Raw genomic sequence first — 10847 nt, 5'->3', positions numbered from 1 at the left:
TATCTCTTCCTCTGAACCACATTCTCCTGCCTTCTCCCCATAACCCCTGACACCTGTAGTGATCAAGAATCTATCTATCTCTGCCTTAAAAACATCCACTGACTTGGCCTCCCTTCTGTGGCAAAGAGTTCCACAGATTCACCTCTGGCAGCTTGTTCCATACACCCACCCTCCTTTGTGTGCAAAGTTACCCCTCAGATTCCTATTAAATCTTTTCCCCTTCACCATAAACCTATGTCCTCTGGTCCTGGATTCACCTACTCTGGGCAAGAGACTCTGTGAATCGATTCCTCTCATGATCTTATGCACCTCTATAAGATCACCCCTCATCCTCCTGCACTCGAAGGGATAGAGTCCCAGCCTGCTCAGCCTCTCCCTATAGCTCAGACCCTCTAGTCCTGGCAACATCCTTGTAAATCTGGTATTGAACACACCAAGCCACTCTTCACTGAGATTGTTGGCCAAGAGAGCCAGAATAGGAATCTCTCTGTTAAAACATGTCTGGTTATCCCCACCCACAAAGTCAACAACTTGGACCCCTGCATAACGTGTTTTATTACCGTTGTTGTTGTGCTGCCAGATGTACGGGCCGAATGGCCTACTCCTGCACCTATGTTTAATACTGGGTCACAATGGCCAACCATGTGGACAAATGTCCGTGACCCACCCCCCGCATGTCCCTGTCGAATATGATATTAAAACACTGCATGCTTTGAGTCAGAAGAAGGGTCTGAAGAAGGGTCTCGGCCCGAAACGTTGCCTATTTCCTTCGCTCCATAGATGCTGCCTCACCCGCTGAGTTTCTCCAGCATTTTTGTCTACCTTCGATTTTCCAGCATCTGCAGTTGCCTCTAAAGCATGCTTTGAGTCTGTGGCTCAGTCTCTTGCTTGAATCTTCTCCTTGCCTGATAAGATATTGTGAATAAGGAAGTTAATTGTTACTCACTTCTCATGCGTATTATTCCGACATATACTGATAGTGTATGAATTAATGTCATTAGTTAACTTCAATGGTTCAATGCCTCTTTATTGTCACAAGTACAGACGTACAGTGAAGTTATTTTTTTGCTACAGTTCAGTAAAGTTTAGAAATACAGCGCAGATGCAGGCCATTCAGCTCTTCAAGTCCGCACCGACCAGCGATCACCACACATTGACACTATCCTACACCTACACTCGAGACAATTTTTTAAAATATTTACACCAAGCCAATTAACCTACAAACCTGTACGTCTTTGGAGCGTGGGAGGAAACCGAAGATCTTGGAGAAAACCCATGCAGTTCACGGGGAGAACGTACAAACTCCGTACAGAGAAGCACCTGTAGCCAGGATCAAACCCGGGTCTCTGGCGCTGTAAGTACTGTAAGGCAGCAGCTCTACCACTGCACCTCCCGGTACAGAAATAGTCCACTGGCAAGAACCGCCATGTTTCAGATCTTTCAGCTCCATAAGACAATCACTGATAATGTAGACATTGTGCCACTTTCTCATGGTGCTCATTTTATCTGTTGGCTGGGATTGCATGGGGAGAACGATGGAGGTCTGTGGGGAAGGGTTGTATTAAGAATGTTGTGGTTGCCATGTGGCACCAGTGGTGGGGTCTAGCAGGGACCCCAGGCATCCCAGACTGTTATTGTTGCACAAGCATTCTCAGTGCCTGCTGACTATATCCATGGGATACTCCATTTGCCACAGCATGGCTGCAGCAGACCAAAATCCCAGCTTGTTGAGCACTGTTACTGTCCTGTGCACGGCTGCCCAGCCAACAGCTGTCTGTCTCTTCATCTTTTTATTTTTTATTTTAGTTAGTTAAGTGTTTTGTTTGGAGGCCTAGACTTTTTATGTGGGGGGTGGGGGGGAAGGGGGAAACTATCTTTCAGGGTCCCTACCTGGTCGGAGAGGCAGCTTTTCTCCGGGCTGCAGCTTCGACCCGTCCTCGCGGCCTACCAGCGGGCCTGGAGCGGCGTTTCCTGTCGGGGACCGCCCAGAACCTCGGCTTCGGCGGCGGCACAGCGCTGGAGCGCTATCGCGGAGTGGGCGATGCCTTGCCCGGGTCGCCGCGCTGGAGCTCCGGTGAGCTGAGACCGCCGGGTAAAACATCGCGGAGCTGCGGGACTGTGGAGCGACCAGCTGCGTGCGGCGGCGCTGAACTTTACACCGGGAGCCTGGGATCTCTAGATGAGATCGCCAGTTGTGGAGCTCCAACCGGCGCGGCCTTGTCGGCTTCGGAAGCCACGGCCTCCAGTGCGGAAGCGGCCGTTCCAAGGTACCCAGGCCGCTGGGAGGACTCTCCCGACGCCGGAGCAACATCACCGGCGAGAACGGCCAGGAACATCGGGCCTCCGTAGAGGCAACTGTGGAGGCCTCAATGGGCCCGACTATGGGTGAACTGGGGTTGGGGACTGGACTTTGTGCCTTCTCTCATGGTGGGAGCCATTGTGGGGGGATGTTCTTTGTGTTTAAGACTCTTATTGGTGTTATGTCTGTATTCTTTCTTTGTGTGCTGCAAAATGGCAAAAAGCATTTCACTTCACTACACCTAGGTGTATGTGAATGTGACCAATAAAATACCTTTGATACCTTTGATACTGAAGATCTATCCTGAAGTCAACCAGGAAAAGTTTAGCTTTTGGAAACAAGGAACTGCAGACGCTAGTTGACAACAAATGACACAAAGTACTGGAGTAACTCAGCGGGTCAGGCAGCATCTCTGGAGAACATGGAGAGGTGGCGTTTCGGGTCGTGATCCATCTTCAGATTGGACGATGCTGCTTAACCTGCCGAGCTACTCCAGCACATTGCGAAGGTTAGTCTTTGTTTGGTAGTAGTTGAGGAACTTGCCTTTGGGCTTTACGGTTGAGTTCTGCTTGGATAAGCATTGAAGGGAGCTTCCTTAATCTCCCAGCAATCAGCCATAAAGCCGCTCGTCAGGTCAAGAGAATGTGGTGATCCAGGACTGCAGCTGATGCAAGCATTGGAGCTACTCCCCAGAAATCGGGCACATACCTACATCAACTGTTCATTTATGTTTTACATTAGCAACACAACCACACTCAACACTCAGGGATTATCATGTCTGTGCAGTTTCATGTCAAGCATTGTTCCCTTGGAAGCCAGTCAGAAATGTGAAAGCGAGCACCTGTCCATTCCGGTCATCCTTTCATAGGCTGAAGCAATACAACTGCCAGCCAGCAAACTCCCATTGGTGCCCTTCATTATATGGTATAGGACTGGAGATGCAGGATCAGTCTCTGGCAGAGTAATGGAAAGTTGCAGAGGTAATCATGATGTGGTGGCCTCCACAGGCACAGGTCATGCCACCAGGACCAACAAGAAGTAACTCTTCATTGAGTAGCCCATAGATTCGTTCATCATCTGAGGAGGAAACTTTCCATTCCAGGAATACTAATTTTACAAGCAATCTTGAAAGATGAGTCTCTGCTTTAACCTTGCCCTTACAATGCAATACAGAATGAACCTAGAAACTTTGTAAACCAAGAAAAGTAGAATATACAAGGCCAAGTGTAGTTGCAATAGGATAGGATTATTCATGTTGAAGGGCCCTGTGGATGGCAGTGAACGTGATATAATTGAATTTTACATTAAGTTTGAAAGAGAGAAGAATGTTTTGAAATGAAGCAAGGTTGACAATGAGGACATGAAAGTCGAGCTGGGTAAAGTGAACTGGGAAAGTAGTTTAAGAGATCGGTCAATTGAGATGCCGCAGTAGACACTTAAGATGGTCGTTCAGAATGTACAGAATGGATACATTCTGATGAGAAAGAAAAAAGGCAAGCGGAAAATCTACCATCTTTGATTTGCTAAAAACGAGGACAGCACAGTAGCACAGTAGTGGTAGAGTTGGTGCCTTACTGCGCCAGAAAACCGGGTTCAATCCTGACTACGGGTGCTGCCTGTCGGGAGCTCATCCTTTGACTGCGTGGGTTTTAGAAATATAGAAAACATAGAAAATAGTCCCTTTGAGCCAGCACCGCCACTCAATATGATCATGGCTGATCACCCAAAATCAGTACCCCGTTCCTGCTTTTTCCCCATATCCCTTGATTCCGTTAGCCCTAACAGCTATATCTAACTATATCAATCTCTCTCTAACCTTAACTTTCTCCGGGTGCTCCAGTTACCTCCCACATTCCAGAGCAGTGCAGGTTTGTAGATTAATTTACTTCTATAACTTGTCCCGAGTGTGTAGGATACAGGTGATACTAGTGTACAGGTGATACTAGTGTACAGGTGATACTAGTGTACAGGTGATCTCTGGCCTCAGTTAGCCAAAAGGCCTGTTTCCACGCTGGATCTCTAAACTAAAACTAAATATTAAAGATCATGTCAAACCTGGAAGAAAAGCACATAGATGTGGAAATTTGGTCGGTTCAGAAGATTAAACTGAACATTGACTAAAACTTAAATGGACGGAAAAATCACAGCATGTAACAAAGTCCATCCATTATACAATATCTGCAGGCGGTCATGGTGGCGCAGCGATAGAGTTGCTGCCTTACAGCGAATGCAGCGCCGGAGACCTGGGTTCGATCCCGACTACGGGTGCAGTCTGTACGGAGTTAGTACGTTCTCCCCGTGACCTGCGTGGGTTTTCTCCGAGATCTTCAGTTTCCTGGATTAATTGGCCAGGTTAATTGGCTTGGTAAATGTAAAAATTGTCCATAGTGGGTCTGGAACGGAGCAGATATGAATTAACCATAAGATTTTTAGTTTAGTTTAGTTTAGAGATACAGCTCGGAAACAGGCCCTTCGGCCCACCGGGTCTGCGCCGACCAGCGACCCCCGCACATTAACACTATCCTACACCCACTAGGGACAATGTTTCGAATGGCTGTCCGCTGTATAACGTCAGATTCATACAAGTACATTATGATTTAAAAAATCCAACCCTGGGTGACAAAACATTCAAGGACGCAGTTCAATGGCTGGTTCTTGTTGATGTTAATGGTTCCTTGGTTAATGATACATTGTCTGTCTATATTTCTCAATTCCCAACATTCCATTGGCATCTGTCCAACTGGGAGAGATGCTGTTTGGGGCTTTGATATTGGCCTGTCTGGAGAGAGAATGTTTCATCTAAGCCCAGCCTGTGAATGCGGAGCAGAACAACAGACAGCCAACCATGCCATCTCTGGGTGCTCGCTCTACCACCCACCAAATGGAGCTCAGGGCCTGTCAGACATTGACGCAGAGACAATAACCTGGCTGCTCAACACCCGGCTTGAGATCTAACTATTGGTTTATGTTTCATTCGCAAGAAGAAGAAGATCTAAGGTTGCAGATCCTCCCTCAAATTTACAATGGAGTAATTTGCAAATTAGAATCGGTGAAATGCCCCATGAAATGTTGCAAATAATTGGATGATGCGGAGCTGGTTTCCAGAAGCCCTGTTATTTTTAGCAGATTTATCCCTCCCAGCTAAACCAATACACTGTTCAATATTAAATTCTCTACTAAGCATCTTTTGCAGCTTTCTTAATCCTCCGAATAGTTCACGCTGGTTGCTATTTTCACATCGGTTGACAGTGCAAATGCCGCTCCCTCTGGTCCTGAGTGCACACTGAATAGGAATGGTGTTAATTCCCCTCGTGCTTTCAAGTAACATGACAGAAGGCCAGAGGTTGGGGATTATGCTGCTGTGGTACCAAGACATGCGCAGGAAGGAGCCGTCAGCTCTTCATTATTTGGATCTTAAGCATTTAATATTCTGTGTTGAGCAAACCTGGAAGCAGAGAAAGTCCCAAAAAATGCTCAGTCTGGTTCAGTCTCACCTATCTCACCGCCAATTTCCACAATGTGCAGCAATGTACAGTGGTCCTTTTTTCTGGAATGAGTTTCTTTCCCATCTCTCTAGTTATATGACTTTACAAAACATGATTTCACAAGAAATATCATCACACCCAAACTGATGACAATAGACAATAGACAATAGGTGCAGGAGTAGGCCATTCAGCCCTTCGAGCCAGCACCGCCATTCACTGTGATCATGGTTGATCAACCACAATCAGTATCCCATTCCTGCCTTCTCACCATATTTGCTATCTTTAAGAGCTCTATCTATCTCTCTCTTGAAAGCATCCAGATAATTGGCTTCCATTGCCTTCTGAGGCAGAGAATTCCCAAGAATCACAACCCTCTGTGTGAAAAAGTGTTTCCTCATCTCCGTTCTAATTTGCTTACCCCTTATTCTTAAACTGTGGCCCCTGGTTCTGGACTCCCCCCAACATCGGGAATAAGTTTCCTGCCTCTAGTGTGTCCAAACCCTTAATAATCTTATATGTTTCAATAGGATCCCAATAAGATTCAATAAGAGCATTTGCAACATAGACTTTAAGAGCAGTTCTTGCGTTGTCTTGTTTGCCAACATTAGAAATCTGAGAGGTTCAACACCAACATTAACATACATTCTTGAAATAATGCCATGTTGAACTGGAATGCCAAGATCTAAAGAGAGGCGAAATCTCACATTTGCAAAACTGGATATCACAACTTCACAAAAACAATGATCTGATTTGCCGTGAAAATAGTTTCTTGTACATTTGTGGAAAACTATTCTTATTTTCTTCCCTTCTATGTCAAACAATGAAGTGTTGACTGGAATTACAGTTTAAATTAAGTCACAATAAAGATATGTGAGTGAAGCTGAAATCTAAGGTTAAATGTTGTGAAACATTTATGATTATCAATAATTATACTAATAATATTGTCAATAATTCTAATATGTTGTTAAACGACCTTGCCTTGGTGTGATCGTTATTTGAGAGTTGTAACTTTAACACATGCTTTGTATGGGATTTTCCTTTAAGGTAGTCACCCTCAGCCACATACTTTTGCTGAAAGTGCATCGGAGTTGTGGCATAAAATTTAATTTAGCACCAATATGACAAAACATGGAGAAGTATTGTATCGATTGTGACTGGTTCTGGGAACGATGCTGCAATCAGACTTAACTCAACCCGTCGTTCAGCATTCACTTCTAATAAAGGCTGTGCAGAAAATACTATTCGCCCATTGTTACAAATGTTGAAACACTAGTGGTATTATTTTGGTATTTCCTGTTTAAAGATTTACAACAGTTGCACGGTCTTTGTATATGTTGACCAGGCAAGCAGTGTGTGGAAGATGAAAGCCCAAAGCCACCATCGGCAGTGATATTTCTGTGATATCTTTCCTCATTAGGGTGACAAATGCACATGCCACTTGATTCCGACATTCAGTCAAGACCCAGTTCTACTCTTCAGATTGTTCCAAGGTTAGAATCAAAGGCCTGAGATGACATTCCTGCAATTGTTGTTACAGCCCCTTCAAAGACTGAGCCTGCTACCTCTCTTGAGCTGTTGGTGTTCCAGTTCAAACATCATTATTTCAAGAATGTGAATCTCTTGCCAGGTTCATGAATCCGAGAAGCAGCAGCCACTCCGTGGTATGAGTCATGGCAATAACCCTGGGTTGAACCTGGAGAACTATGTCCAAGTTGCAATTAGCAATTGCATGCAGATTTGGCTTCTGACAACAGGCCCATTAAAATTAACAGCTGCATAATCTGGTGGTACAGTCTTCAAGCAACCACGTTCGTAGCTCACCTCGCCTTGTGTGACTCCCATTGGCATTCTTCCATCATAAATACTTGCACAGCGCCATTCCAGACCCGTTGGTAGGCCGCGAGGACGGGTCGAAGATGCTGCCCGGAGAAATGCTGCCTCTCCGACCAGGTAGGGACCAGGAAAAGCAGTTTCCCTCCCCATCCCCCACATAAAAAAGAATAGACCTCCAAACAAAATACTTTTTAACACACTAAAAATAAAATAAATAAGTGAAAAGACAGACAGCTGCAGGCTGGGTAGCCATACCCAACTGGACGGCACTGGAGTGGCCCCTCAGTTTAACATCCTGACTGGGAGACAGTATTATTGGCAGCGTGATTCAATGATTCAATTATTCTTTATTGTCACATGTACACAGGTACAGTGAAATGCTTTGTTTTGTATATAAACTCATACAACACACTACACCCAGGCAGAGCACAAGTCGCCACTGACTCTTGCAAAGTTACTACATCTTATGCACCTTGTTCAAACAATAATGTGAATTTACTTCTTACAAAGTTTCATAGGGATGAAGCATCTTACAAGTACCATATGCAGTAATGTTATTATTTACATTAAAATATATATTTTTTGATGTTTGAGTTAATCACTCTTGCAAAGATTACTGATTTTTGTAAACTCTTCTAGTTGGGTATGTGAAAAATGCTTTGTAGGTTAATTGGCTTGGTGTAATTGGGAAATTGTCCCCAGTGTGTGTAGAGTAGTGTTAATGTGCCAGGATCACTGGTTGGTGTGGTTGGTGTGGATTCGATCGGCCAAAGGGCCTGTTTCCACGATGTATCTCAAAAGCTGAAATTCCAGAAAGTCAGGGGTGGAAGTTAGTGGGGTGGATAATACTAGGGAGAAGGTGCTTGTGAAGCTGAAGGGGCTGAAGGTGGATAAGTCACCTGGGCCGGATGGACTGCACCCGAGGGTTCTGAATGAGGTGGCTTTAGAGATTGTGGAGGCATCGACAGTCATGTTTCAGGAATCACTAGAGTCAGGAGTGGACCCAGATGATTGGAAAATTGCCAATATTACCCCGCTGCACAAAAAGTGAGCAAGGCAGAATGGTGGGAACTGTTAGCCAGTTAGTCTGACTTCAGTGGTTGGGAAGATTTTAGAATCCATTATAAAGGATGAGGTTACGGAGTACTTAGAAGGCTGAAGCCAGCATGGCTTTGTGAAGGGGAGGTCTTGCTTGACAAATTTGCTGGAATTCTTTGAAGAAGTAAATAGCAGGACAGACAAAGGAGAGTCAGTAGATGTTGTTTACTTAGATTTTCAGAAAGCCTTTGATAAGGTGCCACACGTGAGGCTGCTAAGGAAGATGAGAGCCCACGGTATCAAAGGGCAGGTACTAGCATGGATATCAGGTTGGCTGGATGGCAGAAGACAAAGAGTGGCAATAAAGGGGGCTTTTTCCAGTTGGCTGCCAGTGACTAGTGGAGTTCCGCAGGGGTCGGTGCTGGGGTCGCTACTCTTCATGTTGTATATTAATGATTTGGACGAGGGGATTGAAGGCTTTGTGGCCAAGTTTGTGGATGATACAAAAATGGGTGGAGGGGCAGATAATGTAGAGAAAGCAGGGACTCTGCAGAAAGACTTGGACAGGTTGGGAGAGTGGGTAGAGAAGTGGAAGATGGAATATAGTGCAGCAAAGTGTGGAGTCAAGCATTTAGGTAGTAGGTATAAAGGCGTAGACTATTTTCTAAATGGGGAGAGAATCCAGAAATCGGAGGTTCAAAGGACCTTAGGAGTACCGGTGCAGGATTTCCAAAAGGTTAATCTGCAAGTCGAATCAGTAGTAAAGAAAGGAAATTCAATGCTAGCATTTATTTCAAGAGGGCTTGTATACAAAAACAGGGATGTAATGCTGGGGCTCGTTAAGGCGCTGGTCAGGCCGCATTTGGCATATTGTGAGCAATTTTTGGCACCGTATCTGAGGAAGGATGTACTGGCTCAGGAGAGGGTCCAGAGGAGATTTACAAGAATGATTGCAGGAATGAGTAGATTAACCTATGATGAGTGTTTGTCGACACTGGGCCTGTACTCGCTGGAGTTTCGAGGAATGAGGGGGGACCTCATTGAAACATACAGAATAGTGAAAGGCTTGGATAGAGTGGATGTTTCCACTTGTGGGAGAGTCTAGGATTGGAGGTCATAGCTCAGAATTAAAGGACGTTCTTTTAGGAAGGAGATGAGGAGAAATTTCTTTAGTCAGAGGGTAGTGAATCTGTGGAATGGTGGGTTTTCTCTGAGATTAGTTTCCTCCCACACTCCAAAGATGTACAGGTTTGTAGGCTAATTGACTGTAAATTGTAAATTGTCCCTATTGTGTAGGATAATGCTAGTGTATGGGGTAGTCGCTGGTCGACGCGTACTCAAGGGGCCTGTTTCTACACTGCATCTCTAAAGTCTAAAGCAGTCCAAGAAGATGGTTACTACCACCTTCTGAAGGATAACCAAGGATGGACCAATGTTGCCCTTGCTAGTGATACCCAGTAACAAATACAATAATAGAATGGAATAGTTAAGATAGACACAAAAAGCTGGAGTAACTCAGCGGGTCAGACAGTATCTCAGGAGAGAAGGAATGGGTGACGTTTCGGGTCGAGACCCTTCTTCAGACTGAGAGTCAGAGGAAGGCTATCCACATCATGCCTGTGCTGATTAAATAAGCACCATCCAGTTAAGTCCCACATCCAGCATGAGATCCATGTTGTATCAGGCCAAGACTTTTCTAGGATACATTGGAGGAGTTTTTCAATGCTTTTTATTTTACCGCCTTTACAGACAGGGAACTTCCCATCACTTCTGTTCCTCATCTTTACCTCTCATCCTTCCGCTCCTGTTTTTGACCTCTCTGCCGAGGGAAGTAGCCCTTTTCCATTTAATTGATCTGGTCCCGTCATAAATTTAGATGCCATCTTTGAAATCTCTCCTGAATGGCCTTTGTTCCAAAGAACACAACGCTAGTCTGTGCAGCTAACCCTCAAGCCGAGCTTCACAAAGAGCCTTGGGCCTGAAATGTTACTGCTTCTCTTTCCAGAGATGCTGCCTGGCTTGTTGGGTTCCAGAATTTGTTTCTTTGCAGCTTATCAAATCTTTCTTAGTTTAGTTTCATTTGGAGATACAAAGCGGAAACAGGCCCTTCGGCCCACCGATTCCGCGCGGACCAGCGATCCCCACACATTAACACTATCCTACACACACTGGGGACAATTTACAATTTTACC

The sequence above is a fragment of the Amblyraja radiata genome, chromosome 25 (genome assembly GCF_010909765.2).
Source record: "Amblyraja radiata isolate CabotCenter1 chromosome 25, sAmbRad1.1.pri, whole genome shotgun sequence".
NCBI lineage: Eukaryota > Metazoa > Chordata > Chondrichthyes > Rajiformes > Rajidae > Amblyraja > Amblyraja radiata.
Note: the sequence above shows the minus strand (reverse complement) of the source record.